Source organism: Schistocerca gregaria, chromosome 7, assembly GCF_023897955.1.
Source record: "Schistocerca gregaria isolate iqSchGreg1 chromosome 7, iqSchGreg1.2, whole genome shotgun sequence".
Classification (NCBI taxonomy): domain Eukaryota; kingdom Metazoa; phylum Arthropoda; class Insecta; order Orthoptera; family Acrididae; genus Schistocerca; species Schistocerca gregaria.
The window spans coordinates 479,417,643-479,439,816 of NC_064926.1; the positions used below are offsets into that span (position 1 = coordinate 479,417,643).

At 41.7% G+C, this 22,174-nt stretch overlaps 1 protein-coding gene across 1 annotated transcript in view; it reads left to right on the plus strand.

Moving 5' to 3' along the window:
• Window positions 1–22,174, plus strand: part of LOC126282257 (uncharacterized) — a 1,335,550-nt gene that overhangs the window by 847,679 nt on the left and 465,697 nt on the right. The window contains exon 2 of the mRNA XM_049981855.1: window positions 12,563–12,606. The gene's annotated coding sequence lies outside the window, so the exon portion shown is untranslated. The remainder of the gene's footprint in view (window positions 1–12,562; window positions 12,607–22,174) is intronic.

The window sequence follows — 22,174 nt, forward strand, 5'->3', positions numbered from 1 at the left end:
TTATGACAGACGGTAGGGTCTCATCCGGCCGGTGACTGACGGAGCTGTTGTCACAGTGTTATGGCCGCGCCCCGCTGGTGGCCGTGAATGGAGGCTAACGAAGCCGCGGGTTGGCCACCAGGAGAGCCACAAAACACTGTCCAGCTACACCGCGTACCTCAGCAGTCCTGCCGGCGTGGTCGCCGCAGTCTCAGCTGAGCTGCATCCGCTCCAGCTTCCCTTAGCTCTCGGTATGCACAAAAACCTCCGCAATATGAGATTTTTCCTTCTCGAAAGTTACCAGTGTCTAATGTATTTTCGGTTTTCAATTTTTCAAACATTCGTAAGATCAAGGGTCTAATTCTCTGTCTTTAAAAGCTTCATGTGAGCTCGATATCTCAAAATATCACTGAAAGCGTGTCAGTGTTCGACAAAAATCCTTTCCTTCCACGACTTAAAATCATTTCGTTACTACTAAAAGCAAACAGGCCTAAAACTTTGCAGGATTAATAATATAACTTCTTGCTGCTTGAAAAGTAAAAGCCCGAGGCTGTGGCCAAGCGGTTCTAGGCACTTCAGTCCGGAACCATGCAGCTGTTACGGTCGCAGGTCCGAATCCTGCCTCGGGCAGGGATGTGTGTGATGTCCTTAGGTTAGTTAGGTTTAACTAGTTATAAGTCTCCGGGACTGATGACCTCAGATGTTAAGTCGCATAGTGCTCAGAGCCATTTTGAACCCGTACAAGCAGAAATAGAGCAAAAGACTGACGATATTTGTGTTTCCATATTATTTTTTAATGTAGGCTGTGGTCATAACTGATCTGTAGCGTAGCCCGAGTCCCGTCTTACGTAAGTTGGAAGGTGACAGTTTAAATTGTGAGTATTCAAGTGTCCGCCTACATACACATATGCGACTAAAGTACAGATCGTATATGTTTGCGGCTGAGGCAGGCGCGCCTTGCCTTATGGTCTCTGACCCCCTCTGGGCTCCTTTAATTAGCAGTGCAGGGATAAATTTACGACCAGAGGCTGCCTTCACTTCCAGCAGTTACCACAAGATAGTAGCAACGACCTAAGAAGTGCCGTAAGGTGGAAGCAGGATCAGCTTCTGTCAAATCATTAAGGTTTCCCTACATTCCATAATCCACTGTCCACAGTCTCTATCATTGCACTGTATAGCCTTCATCTCGAGATCTGAATGATGCAGTTAAAATTCAAAATAGTAGCAGAAATGGGAAGAGTAGCGGCGATTCTTGAAGAATATCACCACTTCAAAAAATCACTATCCTGTTGTAGGGAAACATCTGAAATTATAAACGCTTTTTTTTATTTCACGCATATAACATAGTTCCGCCCTTCATACGCAAAAAGCTTGTTTCACATTAACATTGTGACAGACAAATATTTTGACAGTCCCTATAATTATTCATTAATTAACTGTCAAAATCTGTAAATCAATTTCAATCAACACCTGCTTTCTTTGGGATTGGAATTATTATATTCTTCTTCTAGTCTGAGGGTATTTCGCCTGTCTCATACATCTTGCTCACCAGCTGGTAGAGTTTTGTCATGACTGGCTATCGCAAGGCCGTCAGTAGTTCTAATGGAATGTTGTCTATTCCCGGGGCCTTGTTTCGACTCTGGTCTTTCAGTGCTCCGTCAAACTCTTCACGCAGTATCGTATCTCCCCTTTCGTAGCGGCGATTCTTGAAGAATATCACCACTTCAAAAAATCACTATCCTGTTGTAGGGAAACATCTGAAATTATAAACGCTTTTTTTTATTTCACGCATATAACATAGTTCCGCCCTTCATACGCAAAAAGCTTGTTTCACATTAACATTGTGACAGACAAATATTTTGACAGTCCCTATAATTATTCATTAATTAACTGTCAAAATCTGTAAATTAATTTCAATTGAGTGTACTGTTTTATAGCTACGATAGTGAAAAGTTGTAATATCATGAATGCCCTGGAGGAAAATTAAAGATTAACGTAAGTTTTCCTGAATTCCGTGGCAGTAACACTGAATAAAATTTTCTCGGTATTCCAGCCGCGTCAAGATGTAAAAACGCTGTGAACTTTCGAGCAAGTATTCCTTGGCCATTGTCATGTTGAGGCCATTTCACTTGATAATGACGAAAGACAACTTCGTCGAATGCTTGTGGCATTTTAATCACTTGACCCAGCTGGAAGCTCGAGAATGTTCTATTCAAGAATTAATGTGCTTAACAGGTAGCTAACTACAGTTCCTTTAAAAGTGAGCACATATATCAGCGAGTCCTAGAGTGCTAGTTGTTTGAATACCTCGCCGCTATTATATCAGGCAGTAATGAGTGCACAAAGTGTTAAAATTTAATTTTATTTGGCACAGATTGAAGCATGAAATAATGAAATCTGTGTTTTGAAAAAGAATAAAGGTAGACAGAAAGAATGTGTCGACAATTGAAATTAATCTAAATAAATGATGGAAATGCTCTATAACAAGCTATCATGCATGGGATTAGCAGTTGGCAGCTTTACGAATTAGCTTTTCTCCTGGCACTGGCACAGACATCGTTCTTCGGAATTATCTAGCGCACTTGGAGAGTCTTCTCAGAGTCAACATTATTGGTAATCGCTGCGCCTGTAGAACTTCTGGCGACCACTTATTGCCTTCAGAGTCCCCATTACTGCCGGCTGCAAAGAGTAAAATAAGGGTCAGCAGAAGAACCAAAGTATACTATGGAATCCACGCAGTGTAATATCTATGTCCTCAGCGATTTACATTAAATGCCATGTGTTAATGATTCTTGTAGTTGCTTTGTGTGTCTAATGTTTTGCAGTTACTCTACCCTTTTTTTATAACCCTGCCGAATTGTGTTCAGAATCATTGTCATAACTGTCAAAATAATGCCTGAAACGTATGCGCTATTATCTTACGTCTAGAAGTGTTACGTACACAATATAAAATCATAAGAATTCTATCATCGCAAACAACATCTTCAGCCATCTGACGTCCGCTCTTGCATAAAAACGTCTGATTTAGGCTTCTTTTGAATTTTGTCGTCTACGGTAGGTATCTCTATTGTTTCTGTATATTTTTTGTCGCCTACCGACCAACAATATTTTATTATTTCCACGAATCAAGTAAAATAATTCCTCGATCCATTTATTGTTCAGTCGCCTGGTGCTGCAGATCCTGCCCACCTGCATGTCATTTTCACTGCAGTCATAACTTCGTCTCCCACTCCAATCTATTAGCTTTGTCTGGTTTCCTGTCTCTAGTAGTGATCCACAACATAACCCTCTCCATTACTTGTTGAGTAATTGGTAGTTCCTGAACGGTTTCCGTGTTTAATGTGCATGTTCCTCTGCAGAGAACATTAACTCATCTAATGGCCACTAGATGTCACAAGAGGTGTATCAGTCAATATCAAATGGGGCAGGGAGTATTGCGTTGTCAGTAGAAAAGCAGAAAGAGCAGAATGGACCCGTCAAATGATCTCAGTAACATCCAGTTCGGACAAGTCACTGGATTTCACCTGTGTAACAAACCCACCAGGGACATTTCAACCGATCTACAGCTCCTTTTATCTGTTTTGTGTTGAAGAACACCGCAGCTGTTTTCGTAAATTACACTGCACGAAACACTGCAAATAGCCATAACCAGCCACTTTCCAGAGGTGCCCAATCAGACAGATGGTGGTGTGATTACGATGTGGAAACCCGACGCAATAGTAAGGACCAGTCTGAATTCGTATACTGACGGGCAGGGACCGTCAAGCGTAGTGGACGGTGGTTGTACGTAAAATGAATGTTTCACTGATTCACCCAGTAGATTTTTGTGCAGAGAGCTGTGATAGTGAGTAAGCTATATTGTTTATCAGTCACCCATTGTACTTATTTAAAATGAACGCCGCATTGAAAGTGGCGCCAAATGTGTCATTCGTGCTGCAATACGGTTTGTAGCTGCAGAAACCCTGAAAGTTGTTGATATTTGTCGGGCTGTATAGGGTGAGTGGAGGTGTTGACCGTCAACGGAGACTTTTCCTGAAGAAGGGTGGACGAAAGTTCATAAATACGATAGAAAAGGACATATGTTTGCCTTCACCAACGACTCGTACAGAAAACTGATGAAAAAGGTTGTGCAAATGGGGTTCCCCAATTCTTCAACTGTTGCTCAATTTTCCGCAGATATCTAAGAGAGCTTTGGATGCTATCTTATTATCCTTCCGTAAAGTACATGGAGATGTTGTCATCGATACAAAATTTTGGGAGCAGGGAATTTATGAATGCGTTGAGAGATTCGTGTTGCTGTCGTGGTCTTCTGTACGACGACTGGTTGAATGCAACTCTCCACACAACCGGTGCAACCTAAATTAGTTTCAGTCTCCCACAGTTTTTCTCTCACAGTTCCATCCTTTACTAAAACTGACTATTTTTTGATGCCTCTGAATTGTTCCTATAAGTCAGTTTCTTCCATTTAGTCAAGCTGTAGCGTAAATCTTGCTCCTTCATTCGAATCACTAGCTCCTCATCAGTTACCTTACGTATCCGTATAATATGTAGCCCTCTTCTGCAGCACCATATTTCCAGAGCTTCCATTCTCCTCTTGTATGAACTGCTTATCGCTCACGCCCACTTCCGTACGAGGCTATATTCCAGACAAATATCTTCAGAAAGACTACCTAATACTAAATTTATATTCGATGTCAGCGAATTTGTCTTTTTCAGAAGCGTTCTTGGTATTGCTGGCCTGCATTATACACCGTCTGTACTTTGGCCATCATCGGTTATTTTGCTCACCAAATGCCAATGTCTCATTTCTTAATCTGATTCCCTCAGCATTGCGATTTAATTCGACTGCATTGCAGTACCATGTTTCCATATTTTTATGTTTCTTGTTCCAATGTCTTTTTGCGACACTATCAGTTTCTTTATTGATGTGCCAAGTCTTTTGCTATCTTTGACAAAATTACAATATCACCAGAAAATGTCAAAGTATTAATTCTTCTCCCCGATCTCGAATTCACTTCCCAAATATCTTATTGGTTTCTTTTGTTACTTGCTCAATATACAGATTAAATGACACTGGGTCTAAGCAAAAACTCTGTCTCACTCCCATTGCTTCCCTTTCATGTCCCGTCTTATAATTGCAGTCTAGTTTCTGTACAAGTTGTAAACAACATTTCGTTCCCTATATTTTATCCCAACTGCCTTCATAATTAAAAAAAACATTATTAGACTTAACATTGTCAAAAGCTTTCTGTAAATCTTGAAATCTTGAATTTCCATCTAAAAGAAATTGTTGTCTCAGTATTGTCTCGCCTGTTCTTTCATTTCTCCAAACTGATCTTCCCCGAGGTCAGCTTCTACAAGTTTTTTCCATTCTTCTGTAAATAATGTGTGTCAGTATTTCGCAACCATGACTTATTGAACTTATAGTCCGATAATATTCATACCTGTCTGCATCTGCCGTCTTTGGAACTGAAATTATTACATTTTCCCCGAATTTTGAGGATAATTGCCCTGCCTCATATATCTTCGTTTATTTTGATGCCCAAATAGCAAAACCATCTACTGCGAGAGCTATTCGGAAAGTAAGGAACGATCGGTCGACGAAATGGACATCACAGTGAAAATCCGATGAAGCTTTGCACAGATGTGTTGGGCACCGTCTCTAGCATCCCCATGGACAGCGTCACATCGCTCTTCTCTCGCGTCCGCCAAGTATGGGTGCCTGCGGAGAGATTTCGCCTGAGTTGAAAGCAACCACACATAACGTAACTGTCGTGTAGTTCCTTCTTCATAACAGTTTCCGGCCGCACAGTGCAGGGGCAGTGAGGACGCACATGCAGCATTTTAGATTTTTATCTCTTCTCAAAAGAATCGATGACTATGAAGACAACATTTTGGTACAGTGAACGAGCTGCAGCCTGGCGTAGAGAAATGTCGGAGAGCACAGGATGCTGCCTTCTATGACGAGGATACTCGAAAGCTTGTACAACGCTACGGCATATGTCTGTCACAGCGTGTATTATGTAGAGAAGTAGCCGGAAGGAATAGCTAACTGCTGCAAATAAACAGTTTTGATTTTCGCTATGGTTTCCGTTTCGCGACCGATCGTACCTTACTTTCCAAACATCCCTCGTGCACTGGAGACATGACGCATTCCTATATTTGGGTGGCGTTTGTGTAATACGGAATATGCCTCCGAGATACCCGTCGCATTGTGCACTCTCCAAACGTAGTGCCGAAGGCTGGTGTACGGAACGGCTGCGGCGCTAATATTGATGACGTCAGCGAGGGAGGGCGGCGACGTGCCGTCGGCAGCGGCAGACAGCTGTATGCTGGCCGCGGCGCCTCACGTCACCTCGGCTGACAGAGCACCGCTGCGGCAGCGATTTATGGCCGCGCCGGGCGTCGAACTGTGAGGCCGCCGCCGCTGCCTCCGCCGCATTCGTTAGGAGCGAGCAGCGGGAGGTTCGCCTCTGCGGTCTGTGGAACACGCTGAGATGGAAACGAAAACGGCGGGCAATGTTAGACGCGCCGGCTGCGGGCGGCTGCGAGGCCGTAGCTGTGCGAAACGTGTCTCCACTCCCCAGTGGGTGCAGCAACACGAAAGGACAACTACGTGCTGCAGAAGGAACGTGTCGTAAACTGCATTTCTTCGAAGAAACTGTACCGTTTCTGAGATAGTATTCTGTCCATTTACATTAATGTAGTCACCTGCCAAAAGTGTGAAAAACAACGTTTTGCGAGACGTGCAGGAAGAGAGTCAGTCAGGTCCTGGAAGGTGTGTGACATTATTGTTCATATTTTTTTTTAAAAAAAATTGTAAATATTCTATTGAAACTGTTAAATCAGAAGTAGAGACATCTTGTTTGAAGCGAAATCGATACTGAAACTCTTTGATAAGATTAAAATGAATGTACATGTTAAGAAAAATGGTGTAATTTTTACTTTTAAACATTGTAAAGATATCTATTTGTTACAATTATTAAATCTAAAAAAGGTGCTATAATGTAATTATGTATGTAATAGTTACTGGCACTCACTTAGGGTTGTATGAGATATGTGTAGTATAAAAGACGGATTAGTTTCGTCAGGAACGGAAAGCTGTGTGAGCGTAGGAAAAGGTGGGAGCGGAAACGTTTGGCGCGCTTTGGCGGGGGCGAACAAAGTCGGTGGCCAGTGATCTTAGAGGCAGCACGTACAGTTCTAGCAAAGTGTGGAGTGCGCCATATTGTTGCATCTTGCCTCGGTTGGAAACTGCAGTTTATCACGGCCTGGTATGGGGAGAAAAACGGGCTATTGATTATAAGATGGATCATCGCTATTTAGAGGAAATAAGTCCGACCTGGATAACTGCTCTTGGCTGTTATGATAATGCAGTTGTTGCCACCAACGCCACCGTCGCTGATCACAGCTTACAGGGTACGACATTTTAGCTATGTATTATAGTGTGTACCAGGAAGATGAAATGTGCTTTAAGAATAATAACCATCATCCAAATTAACAATTGTGTCCACCTGGTAATCTATCCCGCTCATAAACCAAACAGGATCCTAACCTGGTAAATGAAAATTCTGAGTCACCTGTATTCAGCCAAGACAGTGAAATCTTTAATATATTGTTGGCAAATCAGTGATTAATCAGTGAAATAACTGATGAAAAGAATAACTGAGAATTTCATAATTAACATTGCTGTTATTTTCTGTGTTAAAATGATTAAGTAAGGTTATGCTAGATGCAGAGATCATATTAGATAAATTGTTTGCTGCTTTCACATTACGTATTAATGAAACGAATTTCTAAGTTGATGATTAATGGTGATAAATAGAAAGGTTAATGAGTTTATAGTGAATCAGTGAAATGTTGAGTACCAAATATGTTGATGTAGAAACCCCCCTCCTGTCCAAATTTACTTTTGTTTTCATGAAATCAGTCTGTTTGTTTAAGCAATTGGGTGCTGTAGTTTTGTTTCGGGCGGCTAAACTTTTCTTGTATTGCTGAACCATCTTTTATCTAAATCTAAAGTGAAGTCTGTTAGGTAAGTAGGGAGTTAAGTCTTTCCTGCTGTCCTACTCAGCTTCATTACGTGTGCCTAATTAGACTGGCGAATAATAGTGAACCACCAGCCATATACATTGTTATCGATGCAGAATAGTTGTCTAACTACTGTTATTTATCATACCTCTGAACTAATGACTTATTTGAAGAAACGAGTTAAAGTCTGATGCTTATTCCTTAGGTTAACATACACGGTTATTACACTTGTTTTTGTGGTTTTGCTGTCCAGATACGTAACTGTATTTCTGTTTGTTACGTTGCTTATTATTCACAGTATAGTATAAGAACATTACAGTTGGCTTTACATGACAGTATGTTTTGTAAACTAATTCAGGGAATACAAAATACACGCAAGTATTACATCTGGTTTTACATATCAGGATAGTAAATAACATACACAAGTGAAAAGGAGGAATATTACAAAGACATCGACAGCGACGTGGAGCCACGCCTACTCCAATGCCGTGGTAGATACGCTAGGTTTCTCGGTTGAGGATCCATGGCGCGAACAGCGCGATCGAGGTGGTAACACAGTGTCTCGATTGATTTTTAATCCGGGGAGTTTGGCGGTAAACTTGTGATAGCGCATTCCCCAAGGTAGTGTTATAGGCCCTTTGCTGTTGCTTATCTATATGAACGATTTGGGAGACAATCTGAGCAACCGTCTTCGGTTTTTTGCAGATGACTCTGTCGTTTATCGACTATTAAAATCATCAGAAGATCAAAACAAACTGAAAAATATAGAAATATCGGAGTAGTGTGAAAAGTGACAGTTGACTTTAAATAAAGAAAAGTGTGACGTCATCCACATGAGTGCTAGAAGGAACTCGTTAAACTTCGGTTACACGATAAATCAGTCAAATCTAAAAGCTATAAATTCAACAAAACTCCTAGGTATTACAATTACGAACAACTTACATTGGGAGGAACACACAGAAAATGCTGTGGGCAAGGCTAACCAAAGACTGTGTTTTATTGGCAGGACGCTTAGAAAATGTAACAGATCTACTAAAGAGACTAGGCTTGTCCGTCGTCTTTTAGAATACTGCTGCGCGGTTTGGGATCCTTACCAGATAGGACTGACGGAGTACATCGAAAATGTTCAAATAAAGGCAGCACGTTTTGTATTATCGCGAAATATGGGAGAAAGTGTCAGAGACATGATACAGGATTTGGGATGGACATCATTAAAAGAAAGGCGTTTTTCGTTGCGACGGAATCTTCTCACGAAATTCCAATCACCAACTTTCTCCTCCGAATGCGCAAATATTTTGTTGAGACCGACTTACATAGGGAGAAACGATCACCAAGATAAAATAAAGGAAATCAGAGCTCATACGGAAAGATATAAGTGTTTATTCTTTCCGCGCGCTAAACGAGATTGCAATAATAGAGAATTGTGAAGGTCGTTCGATGAACCCTCTGCCAGGCACTTAAATGTGATTTGCAGAGTATCCACGTAGATGTAGATACAGATATTCGCGTGTGATACTGTAGTACATAGGGTGTTTTATAGTGTTTGCATCTGACATGCAAGGGTGATCTATCACGTCATGGGCAACAACTTTTGTTAGAAACTAAATTTTCGCTGACGCTTCCCGGCGATGCTACGCATCCTTTAGTATTTGCCGGCCCTGTTCGGTGAAATCACGCCATTTCAGGCGTGATTTCACCGAACTACCAGGGTTTGCTAACCAGGTTTACTGCATCTGCACCTCACTATCCTAGTAAATTGATAAAGTGATATTCAAGAACAAAATCTTAAGAATGAGTGTGTCCAAGCCAAAAAGATATTTTAAAAGGCAATCGGGAACTTTGCTTGGCGTACTACCCTTTACGAGGAGCACCTGACTGGATCATAGGCAACACGCTTTCCATACGCTGAATGTCTATGCCCTGCCGTCTCTCAAGGGGCAAACCACTAATGAAAGAAGCCTAACGTCACCGGGAATATTTAGTCTCTGGTAAAAGTTGTTCCCACGATGTGATCTACCATAGACGTTTACAGCAAAGACGTTGAAACATCTTGTATCTTGAAGGAGCAACATAATAAAATTTTATCGGAATGCTGCAAGACCAGTAGAGAACCGACGCTTGGTGCAGTGATTAACGTCTGCCTCTCAACAGACACTAGTATAACGTACCTCAATTGCCGACGATTAATCCAAACTTCGAAAAAAATTCAGAAATTATTTAGGCCAATTTTCTGAGTATCTTCTTATAAGGCAGCCGTGTTTTCCAGTAAACATATTTCTTTTGATTTCTTAACTCCACATGCCCTAGCCCCCAACTGCACTCAATGGAAAGGAAGAGTGTTACAATGACCATACAATATGCCGAGCTGTTGTCACAGCGACGGCGGCAAGACTACAGTACTTTTATAGATGGTGGTGGTTCTATTACTTGGTTTTGCGTTATATGTTTTGTTGGTAGTGTAGTACAGACTTTTTCATAGTTTGGGACGTATTTTCACAAGAAGAAAGGCAGTTTAATGAACTGCAAAAATCCGAATTACATTATTGTTCTTTTCTGAGCAACGGAAGAGCTCTGGTCCTTGTATCAAAATACTTATTTTATGTTCTGGAACAGCCTCCGAAATTTTGTCTGAGGGATTCGGTTTCACCTTCTATAAGCAGAAGGAACCAGTCATCGTACTATTACAGGGTTGTGGAAGAAACACTGAACATAGTCAGTCCATTAAATATCTGGATGCATTCTTGTGGACCGATTTAAAGTGGAGCGACCGTTCGAAAAATGTCTGTAAGAAGGGCAGAAACTAGACTTGAGGTTCGTTTGAAAAATCCTCGGGAACTGAAGTCCACGCGTGAAAGAGGTAGCTTACGAAACCGCCGTTCGTTCGGTACTAAAAAAATACTGCTCCCCAATTTGGGACCATTACCAGTTACGATCGATAAAAGAAAAGACAAGATCCAAAGAAGAGTATTGCGTTTCGTCTCGGCTTCGCTTGGTTATAGCGAAATCTTCACTGAAAGGCTCAGCCATTCCCAGTAAAAGAGCTTCAAAAGGCGGCCGTTGTCCATTATCGTGAGCTTTACTGCTGAAATTCCGTGGGCATACTTTCCGGGAAGAGGCAACCGATGTATTGCTTCCTCCTACACACATATATCGAAAAGAATAGGAAGGTGAAATTGGATTCGGGCTCACACGGACACTTACCAATAGACTTTATTGCGCACCGTCCGCGAAAGGAACAGGAAAGGGAGAGAAGTAACAGCTTAATATGAAGTGCCCTCCGTCACACACCGTACGTTGGTATGCGGGTTGTGGACGTAGATATAACAGTGCTTGCTTAAAGGCCTATCTTCTAACTGTAGCTTCTAGGATTGTGATGTTTTTACTGATAATGTGACGTATTCAAATCACAATATTTTATTTTTCTGTTTGAACCCAACATGTGCAGGTGCTACAACTAAAGTATCTACGATTATTTTGACATTTTTGAATTTTACATCAGATTTTCTTTTTTCTTTCACTTTACTACAAAGTGTTCGTCTTCTGCATTGGTAACAAATCACAAATTTTCCACTCATACTTCAAATGAATTTGAAATTTTTTTCCTTCGAAATGCTAAAAGTATTTGATTTTAGTTTCAATTATTTCTCAGTTTTGAAGGCCTTCATAGGACGTCTCTGAGTGTGGGTTGATCTTTGTAGCTGATATTCTGGAAAATTTTCGTGGTTAATCTTCGTTCTCCAATGTTTTCATATGTTTACAAAAATATACTATATTTCCGTAATGAATTAGAGATTTTTGGTACATGTTTATGCAGTTTTCTTCTGCTGGTGCATGTCTGTGATCCACATCTGATGGAGTCAAGACATTTTGCTGGAATACCAGCTCATAACGAACGTCTGTGGATGACTCATTAAAGTCGCAACCAATAAGAATGTTTTAGAATGTCTTCGGACAAAATAAAATTTCAAAACAAGTGGACTTTATAACAACAGCAACAATACCGTTTTTAATTAATTTAAATGGTAATACGGTAGTTTATCGCATCAGTAAAAATAAAGTGTTATCGGTTTGGTTTCATTAGCATTTTTACAATTCAAATGATAATTCTCTTCCAGAATGGTTGCCACATCCTTGTATTTCCCATTACTGCATTATTCTGCAGTTTCTGCTATGCACCCATTTTCAAATGAATCTATCGTATAACTCATAAAATTGACATAACTGATCTACTGCGAAATATTCGTTAAGTCAAATAATGGAGCTTGGCGCAGTATTTTTAATCATTTTACTCATTCACATACACATAGACATTCTGTTTTGTACACATCGGACATAATACTATCATTTGAAAATGAATACACACAGTAATGTATGCAAAATAAAAGGATATTTTAATCTATCCAGTGTCTCCAGTGGAACAGAATGTTATCATTGGGACAATTTGAGGTGGATGCAGACCTTGTAGATACCAAAATATTCACGTTTTTAGTTTTTGCTATTTCACACACGTGTATCTGTTTTTGATGCTGACCCTTTCTTATTCTCGTTTCAGAAACGTTACCACGCCAGCTCAGCCGCCAGAAGAGACACCAGCAGGTGAGTAAAAACGCCTGAAACATAAAGATATGTGATTTGGTGTTCATTGTCTCTAAATACGCGCGCCAGCGAGAGTAAAAAGTTATGAGATGATTGGCACCTTCACATGCAGCTTACTGCTAATACAGTACACCTCACAGTCAGATGCATCTGTTCGACGTTTTATGGAAAAATCAAGCGCCATTAAAGACGAAACAGGCATCACAAAAAGGGGCGGTAGCTAGTTTTTTTTTATTTATTACTATGTATTGCAGGAGCCAGTGACATTACGTAGTGCTCATTACTCCTCACAGTAATAAAGGACACTTGCCATTGACGGAGTTCCGGCTTAGAAACGCTCAATACAAAGCTCGAACACTTCAAAAACCCATAAGACATTATGCGTCATACACCACCTTTATAAAAGGACAAGGACAGTAGATTGTCCCGGTTATACAGGGTGTCCCAGGAGGGGTTGCCAATATTCAGGAACAATCATTCGAAGCCAAAATTCTAGTACACATGGGTTCTAAAATGTATACTTTAAGAGCTATGAGCACTTCTCCACCTTTGATACTGTGAAACAAATCTCTTCTACTGCAGGCTCTTTGTTTCCCACATTTTGCGAGAAGGCTACATGGACCAAAACAAGAAAAAATGTCTTGTAAACGTGGGCTTTAAAATGCCTACCTTAAGATCTATGATCACTTGTACAGTAAAAGTGATGTCTTTCACAGTAACGAAGTTGGTACCTAAGCAAGCGCTGTATAATAAGATGTACGAAAAATCGTGTAATTCTTATTCCACTGTACTTAGTTATGTCTAATTGTATGTCCTCTTTCACCAATATAACTGAAATGGTATTTAAATACGGGGAAAAATAATTTAACATTTGTGTAGACTACCAACAGTGGCATTTTATAAAATTATTGATGACATGTTTTTTCAGTGTCAAATGGTTCAAATGGCTCTGAGCACTATGGGACTCAACTGCTGTGGTCATCAGTCCCCTAGAACTTAGAACTACTTAAACCTAACTAACCTAAGGACATCACACACAGCCATGCCCGAGGCAGGATTCGAACCTGCGACCGTAGCAGTCTCACGGTTCCGGACTGCGCGCCTAGAACCGCGAGACCACCGCGGCCGGCCCAGTGTCAAATATCAGAATGTTATTATTAATAAAGTTAGTATATAGGCGTATAATGTTAACTTAAGAACTGAAAGAATAACAGTTGATAATTATGCTTAGGAGCCTTTTTTTAGGAAGATATTTTAACAGAAAGATCTAAGTTTCCCCAGTTTTCATTATATCAGTATGATTTTGTTTTACAAGTATTGAAATGAAAGCTATATAAGCTTTTAAATAAGTCGATAATGACCGTTTATTTCAAACTCAAGAAATTTGAAACGAAATGGCACAATTTGGATCGTGTGCTACTCTGGGAAATTATTTTTTGCTTAATTACGTTAATTTGTTTAATTTACAGAAAGCATGACATTAACAGAACGGATAGTTCAGGGTTCTTAATAATATTTAAATCATCCTAGAAAGGGCACAACCCTATGGTTTATTTACCACTTAATATCACATTCAAAGACCTTCCATTTCAATGATGACACGCAACCTGAGAGGCAGTAATTCTGTTAGGTGAGTGATAAATCTTTCGATTACTTTTCTTCGGCCAGATACCATAGTGTATAACATGTCTGAAATAACAGTTTTTTCCACATTCCATTGCAATTATTGTTTATTTTCCAGTACTGGCCAATTTCGCCTATTGTCCCATTTTCAAGCGATATTTGACATGGACCAGTACATGGCGGACCACCATAAATCTTTCTTCAAGTACGCATACTTTTAAAGTAGTAACTGAAACGCATCGTGCGTCAACATGTAAGGTGACTCGTCTGTCTGAAGTTGGTTGACTACCGCAAATAAACCCCAACATTCTGTAATTTGGAAAAGCTATGCCCTAGCATAGCCAAAGATTTGACCAAAGTTATTAAATAACGAACTCAATCTAACTACAACATGACAGATGAAAGTTAACTAAGCAGTTCGCATTTACTTTAATAGCATAACGATAAATAGCTTGCATGGTGACAGGGATTTGAACAAAAGTGAATATGAAGAATAAAATCTAATTTTGCAGCAATAGTCACTATATTTTAGCAGTTCCATTTACAGTCACTCAATGTGCAGTGGGGATGTGAACTCCGATTTATAATATAACAGTCAAATATAGAATATTTAACGTATACACCTATGTAGAATCAAGTACAGCGCCTCTGAAAGTTGCACCAGTGTCACAATCACCTTATTTAACTGAAAAGTGCTTGCATAGAACTGGAAGCGTGATGTTCAGAATATGGGATGCCGTCTTTGATATGAAAGTGCTGAGTGATCATAGTAGAATAAATCAGTCAGTACTTATGTATTGTATTGTGCGATCGTAAAATGGCTGCAAAGTGTCAGTATCTTTATGCAGTCAATAATAAATAAATGAACAGGGAAATCGAAATAAGACAGAATATTTAGATACTTAAAATAAATGGCTTGAGATCTAAATGAACAAAATAGCACATCACCTCGAAGTGCAGAAAAGGCACTTATCGGGTAAAATACAAATATGTACTTATTATCTGAACAACTTTTCTATACATAGGACAAAGCTTTTAATAATCTCAACTGAGGGAAAGTGTGTCTGAATTGACCGAAACACTCTTTGGAGTGACCTAACAAAGACTCAAAAAGTCTGCAACGACGCGTGGAACGTGAGTCCACACGCGCTGTTTATAGAAATTTCGCAACGTGGATTAGTGAAAATTTAACCATGAAGTAGCTCACGAATTTTTCACATATGGAATTCTTAAGAAAAATAGCAATAACATGAACGATTTCATGACGCAGCAACCCAGCGACAAGTCGCATTCATCCCGCCGCCTCGCCACAGTACACAAAATAGTGGTGTACTCGCAAGCTGCATTCCAGTCAATTGTGTGTGCTGGCAGTCCTCTGATTAATCCGGACACCCGGAAGCGGGTGACCATACCTTCTCCAAACGTCACAGAGGAACCCTCCCAAGGATAAACATTTTTGTAGTCGACACTGGGTACAGAGTTATTTCTGCTGTAATGCTACAATCATTACATGGTGCTGTCACTACTGTTACAATGAAATGTTGTGTGGCTAGGGCAAGTGTTTTTAGGTGACGTCACTTCGGTTACTTGTGTGTCGATGGAGATGAGATTATGGTGAAGGCAACACAACACCCAGACCCTGATTAGAGAAAATGGGAATCGAACCCGTGCCCCTTAGCACGACATTCGGCCGCGCTGACCACTCAGCTATCGAGGCGGACAATGTTACAGTAACGTAATTACAGATCCAACCTTGTTTATCTTGAAAACATAAAAAAAACACAATTCCAGTAATCTTTGTACTGATGAAACTTTCTGAACCAGGTAAATTTTGTGTCTTTTTCGAACACATCTATATTCACACAAAGGACGAATAAACAAACAATAAAAAGGGTTAAACAGAAACGTCAAATTTCTATTACTTTATAAAATCATGAGCTACGTTCCAAAAACAATAATACACTACTGGCCATTAAAACTGCTGCACCAAGAAGATGACGTGCTACAGACGCGAAATGTAACCGACAAGAAGAAGATGCTATGATATGCAAATGATTAGCTTTTCAGAGCATTCACATAAAGTTGTTCAGGAGGCTACCACGGAATGCCGTGCTGGATCCCAACAGCCTCGTATCACTAGCAGTCGAGATGACAGGCATCTTATCCGCATGGCTGTAACGGATCGTGCAGCCACGTCTCGATCCCTAAGTCAACTGATGGGGACGTTTGCAAGACAACAACCATCTGCACGAACAGTTCGACGACGTTTGCTGCAGCATGGACCATCAGCTCGGAGACCATGGCTGCGGTTACCCTTGACGCTGCATCACAGACAGGAGCGCCTGCGATGGTGTACTCAACGACGAACCTAAGTGCACGAATGTCAAAACGTCATTTTTTTTGATGAATCCAAGTTCTGTTTACAGTATCATGATCGTCGCATCCGTGTTTGGCGACATCGATGTAAACGCACATTGGAATCGTGTATTCGTCATCGCCATACTGGCGTATTACCAGGCGTGATGGTACGGGGTGCCATTGGTTACACGTCTCGGTCACCTCTTGTTCGCATTGACGGCACTTTTAACAGTGGACGTTACATTTCAGATGCGTTCCGACCCGTGGCTCTACCCTTCGTCCGATCCCTGCGAAACCCTACATTTTAGCATAATGCACGACCACATGTTGCAGGTCCTGTATGGGCCTTTCTGGATACAGAAAATGTTCGACTGCTGCCCTGGACAGCACTGTCTCCAGATCTCTCACCAATTGAAAACGTCTGGTCAATGGTGGCCGAGCAATTGGCTCGTCACAATACGCCAGTCACTACTCTTGATGAACTGTGGTATCGTGTTGAAACTGGATGAGCAGCTGTACCTGTACACGCCATCCAAGCTGTGTTTGACTCAATGCCCAGGCGTATCAAGGTCGTTATTACGTCCAAAGGTGGTTGTTCTGGGTACTGATTTCTCAGGATCTATGCACCCAAATTGGGTGAAAATATAATCACTTGTCAGTTCTAGTATAATATATTTGTCCAATGAATACCCGTTTGTCATCTACATTTCTTCTTGGTGTAGCAATTTTAATGGCCAGGAGTGTAGGTTCCAAATTAGGCACATCAGCCGTAATCTCTTATATCTTGATTGTCATTTTCTTTGTAAAGTTATCATTTGTTTCTTTTAAAGCTGAAAATTTTACTATTCACCCCGTTTTATGGCGATATTTTAAAGCTCACCGTGGTGGGTTGCACGCCCAGCTCAATTCAAAAATATTTGGAGTGTAATCAGAATAGTTTCTTATTTATTTATTTATATTGATTCACTAGGAGGGACTTGAAATACGACATAAGGTTCCGTTGAAATGCTCGTTCTAGTCGGAACGGCAAAGCATGCTGGAATTTACCGTCAGTTCCAGACGCCGGCGTGCCCTCTGTATGGCAGTCGACGGAGATGGGGGAGATGGAGGCTCAGATAGGGCGAGCCTTAAAAGGCGCGGAGGCGGCAGGTGGATGTCTGCGCGGCGCAGCTTTCGCCTTTCCGACAACCACCGTTGTTGCAAATGCTGGCCACATCGACAGCACGGCTCTGGAACCAGAGCAGCGCGATCTCCAGCGAGATAAGGCGACCCGCTGTCTGGTGGACGGCTGTGTGGACACGGAAGTCCAACCGCCAAAACACCTGCAACAGATTCTACTAGCATTCGAGGTGGCATGCAGGAATCGTAAATTATTACCATTGAGAATATCTGGTGACATAACTTGTGTCTTACCCGAGGCTTTCGATTGTATATACAATGGAGAATGAACAACTTCTTAGCAGGACTCAACAGGGTTCCAGTAAGTGGAGGTCAGGCGAAAGCCAACTCGACCTCTTTATTCATGAGATCCAAAAACATGTCACTGTGTATCTCGACTTCGTAGCAGTTCCACAACATCACCCAGTAAAGAAAATACATCCAAACAGAACATCCAAAGCAGATAAACAATTGGACTGAATAGTTTCTAGAAAACAGAACTCAGTATGTACTCCGGTGCACAGTTGCTAAGAATGTAAGAATGTATAGGATCTGGGTTTACGTCATAGTCTCCCTCTGCCTCATCTCTCCTCCCCACTCTCTTTGTCCATCTCCTCCTCCTCCTTTACGCTCTCTCTGTCCATCTCCTCCTTTTTATTAGCTCTCTCTCCATCTCTTCCTTCCGCTTCTATGTGTACATTTCCTCTCCACCCCTGTTCTCTCCATCTCTTTCTTCAACCTCTCTCTCACACCTTTAGCCCCATTTGTTGTTACTGCAATCGAAAACTTAACAGGGAACTGAAGTCGCTTAAAATGAACAGGCAAACTGGTTGGCATCATTGATGTACAGAGTGTGAGAGAAACTTCACCAGCTGCTGGATATGTGATGATACTAGCTGCAATAAAAGTATTTCACGAATTTTAAATCTGTATATAGGTAGGTCTACAAAGCTTCGAACAATTCACATTCCGTAGTAGTAATCTAAAAACATAAATACTATTTTCATGTTGTATGTTGAACTCGACTATGATATATATATATATATATATATATATATATATATATATATATACGCGTGCGTACATATGTGATCTCCTCCCAAACACTCGGATCGATATCAACCAAATTTGGCAGAGGAACATCAGGCTCAGAAGTATCAAAGCTGCGGCATTTACATCTACCTACTTCCAATAGGAAGTATTTTTCAGCCCCTGCAAAACAGAGATCTATTGTGTGAACAGTATCGGCCTTCCAAATCAAACTGCCTTGCTTGGTAGCCTGTGTCTCAGGGGCAAGAAACTCTGTCAAACTCTTCACGCATATCATATCTCCGATGTCATCTTCATCTACATCCTCTTCCATTTCAATAACATTGTCCTCAAGTACATCGCCCTTGTATAGTCCCTCTATATACTCCTTCCACCTTTCTGCTTTCCCCTCTTTCCTTAGAACTGTGTTTCCATCTGAGCTCTTGTCATTCATACAAGTGGCTCTCTTTTCTCCAAAGGTCTCTTTAATTTTTCTGTAGGCTGTATCTATCTTACCCCTAGTGAGATAAACCTCTACATCCTTGCATTTGTTCTCTAGCCATCCCTGCTTAGCCATTTTGCACTTCCTGTCGATCTCATTTTTGAGACGTTTGTATTCCTTTTTGCCTGCTTCATTTACTGCATTTTTGTGATTTCTCCTTTCATCAATTAAATTCAGTATCTGTTCTTTTGCCCAAGGATTTCTATTAGCCCTCGTCTTTTTTACCTACTTGATCCTCTGCTGCCTTCAGTATTTCATTTCTCAAAGCTACCCATTCCTCTTCTACTGTATTTCTTTCTCTCTTTCTTGTCAGTCGTTCCCTAATGCTCTCCCTGAAACTCCCCACAACCTCTGGTTCTGTCCGTTTATCCAGGTCCCATCTTCTCAAATCCTCACCTTTTGGCACAAAACTATCGCACTGTGTATAAAAGCAGCTACATACCATCCAAGGAACATTACATGATGTTCGCTGAGTAAAAAACGGCAACAGGAAAAAGAAACGCACAGAAAGTATGTCGTAAACAACGACAATAATTCTTAAAACATGCTGTAACATACAATAAATAAGATTAAAGAAACCTACTGATGGTGATATCTGTCACCGAAACTAGTTTGCGAGAGTAAAGAAAGACGGTCGTTGTGGCCGAGCGGTTCTGGGTGCTTCAGTCCAGAACTGTGCTGCTGCTACGGACTCAGGTTCGAATCCTGCCTTGGGCATGGATGTGTGTGCTGTCCATAGGTTTGTTAGGTTTAACTAGTTCTAAGTCTAGGGGACTGATGACCTCAGATGTTAAGTCCCATAGTGCTCAGAGCCATTTGAATCATTTTAGAATAAAGAAAGAAACAAACAACAAGGTGTTTTGCATGAAGGAGGACTCAATTTCTCATATTACTGTAAGTAATTTATAATTTTGCGAGCATTCATTGAATAAATGTACACAGCGTGTAAACTTATTTGTCCGTCGCTGACATAGAAGACTGCAAACCTTTGCTTCCCGTCTTGGTAAGCTGTGCAGTGACTAGAGTACATGTAAAGCTTACTGGGACGGGGTAAATGCTAGCTACAATGAAATCGGTAATTCGATTGTAATGTTGGCATTTTAATTTGATATTCCCCACTACTGAGAAAATTTAGCAAAAAAATGTGAATCTCTTTGTCCACCCGCACTCTCCTGAGAATGGCACATTAACAATTTGCAATTACGCGCCCCTATTACCGACAGCTGCGTTGATAAATTCTCGGCTCCTCGCAAGGATAACTACCAGATCAAAAATATTAGGTAAATTGTTGGAAGTGGTTAAGCGTTGATGAAAATCACGCTTCTGAGCACACAGAGAACTATAACCGTAGAACTCTGCACGGAACACACGTTGGTGCAGTGCTGCGATACATAACGTATATCTCCCTTTGAAGACGATGGCCAAGACGCCCCCTCCAAGTCCGTACCGCTCGATGGCTGAAGGGGCAGTCCTCTCTCTCCGCAATTCTCCCGTCTCACACGCGTACGAAGACGCGGCGGAAGAATACCCCGTTTCGGCCAATGTCGAACGCTCTATCATCGCCGAAATACCTCCAACGGCATTTCTGAGATCTAGCCAATCATCGAGTAGGTCATATCGCCCCTAGGCAAACGAAATTCCCGTCTTCGCAACCTACTGCCCAGCACAGGTGGCTCCGGATGCCGGGCTATCCCCAAAAGCGCCGTATTGTCCCGCGTTTCCGGTGACCGCTACCTGCCGCCCACGGCGGCCCGGCGAGCTACGGCCAGCTGCAGACTTTATATTCCACAATTGTCAAATGGTTCAAATGGCTCTGAGCACTATGGTACTTGACATCTGAGGTCATCAGTCCCGTAGAGCTTAGAACTACTTAAACGTAACTAACCTAAGGACATCACACACATCCATACCCGAGGCAGGATTCGAACCTGCGACCGTAGAGGTCGCGCCGCAATTCTGAACGTCCGACATTTTTCACCAACGCTTTAAGTTAGTGACTTAATCATGCAGACATGCAGGGAATACTGCTCAAGAGTGCTTCATATTTATCATAATTCAATAGAGTCATGAGCTGATGCTCTTGCCAGTAGCTTTATTATTATTGCTAATATTGGTAAGCTGTGTGTAAGTGCCCGTGTCTTGGCACCTTACAAGCGTTCCTCCATATTTAATGAGATAGATATTTATTCCAATTGGGTCCCACGCTTTAAGATGTTTCAGGCTTTTTAAAACATGTTTGAGCTCGTCTAATGCTATTGAATTAATCGTCTTACTGCACTGAGGAGTCAAAATAATGGGCTTTTTAATCTCTAATTAACCTAATTCTAATGTGGATATAAGAGCTTACCAGCCCTGCAGAACGCACCATCACATGTTCGAAGTCACGTCGAGTGTACACCGCAGACGGGGATAGTGTAGGAGCTGTCCAGAAGCTGTTTTCAGCGCCAGGAGTCCATAAACTGTGGACGGAGGCGCACCTTGTTAAGAGGCGGCTGAGCCGAGCCGCAGCGGCGGCGTCTGTCGGCCAGAGCGAAGAGCAGAGGAACGGCCGCGGGCAGTGGGTAGGCGCGTCGACGCCGTCGTCTGCTTCCCACACGCCGGGAAGCCGGGATTCTGAGGAGACATCCGTCGGCTTCGCTAATGGCGCTCTGGGTCTGCGGGCAGCCGCCGCCTTCTGCCCGCTTCCTAGCTCTGTGTCTGCCCACGGGGAGACCCCACACCTTCAGAGGCTGAAGGAAACGGCAAGCGTTGCACTTTGCTGAAGGAAATACTGCTGCTCTATAGGAATCCACATGGGTTCCGGAAACAACGGCCGTGTGAAATACAGCTCACTCCGTCCGTCCACGAAACCAGAAAGCAGCAGATACAGGCGTCCAGGTTGCTGCTGAGGCGTAGCGC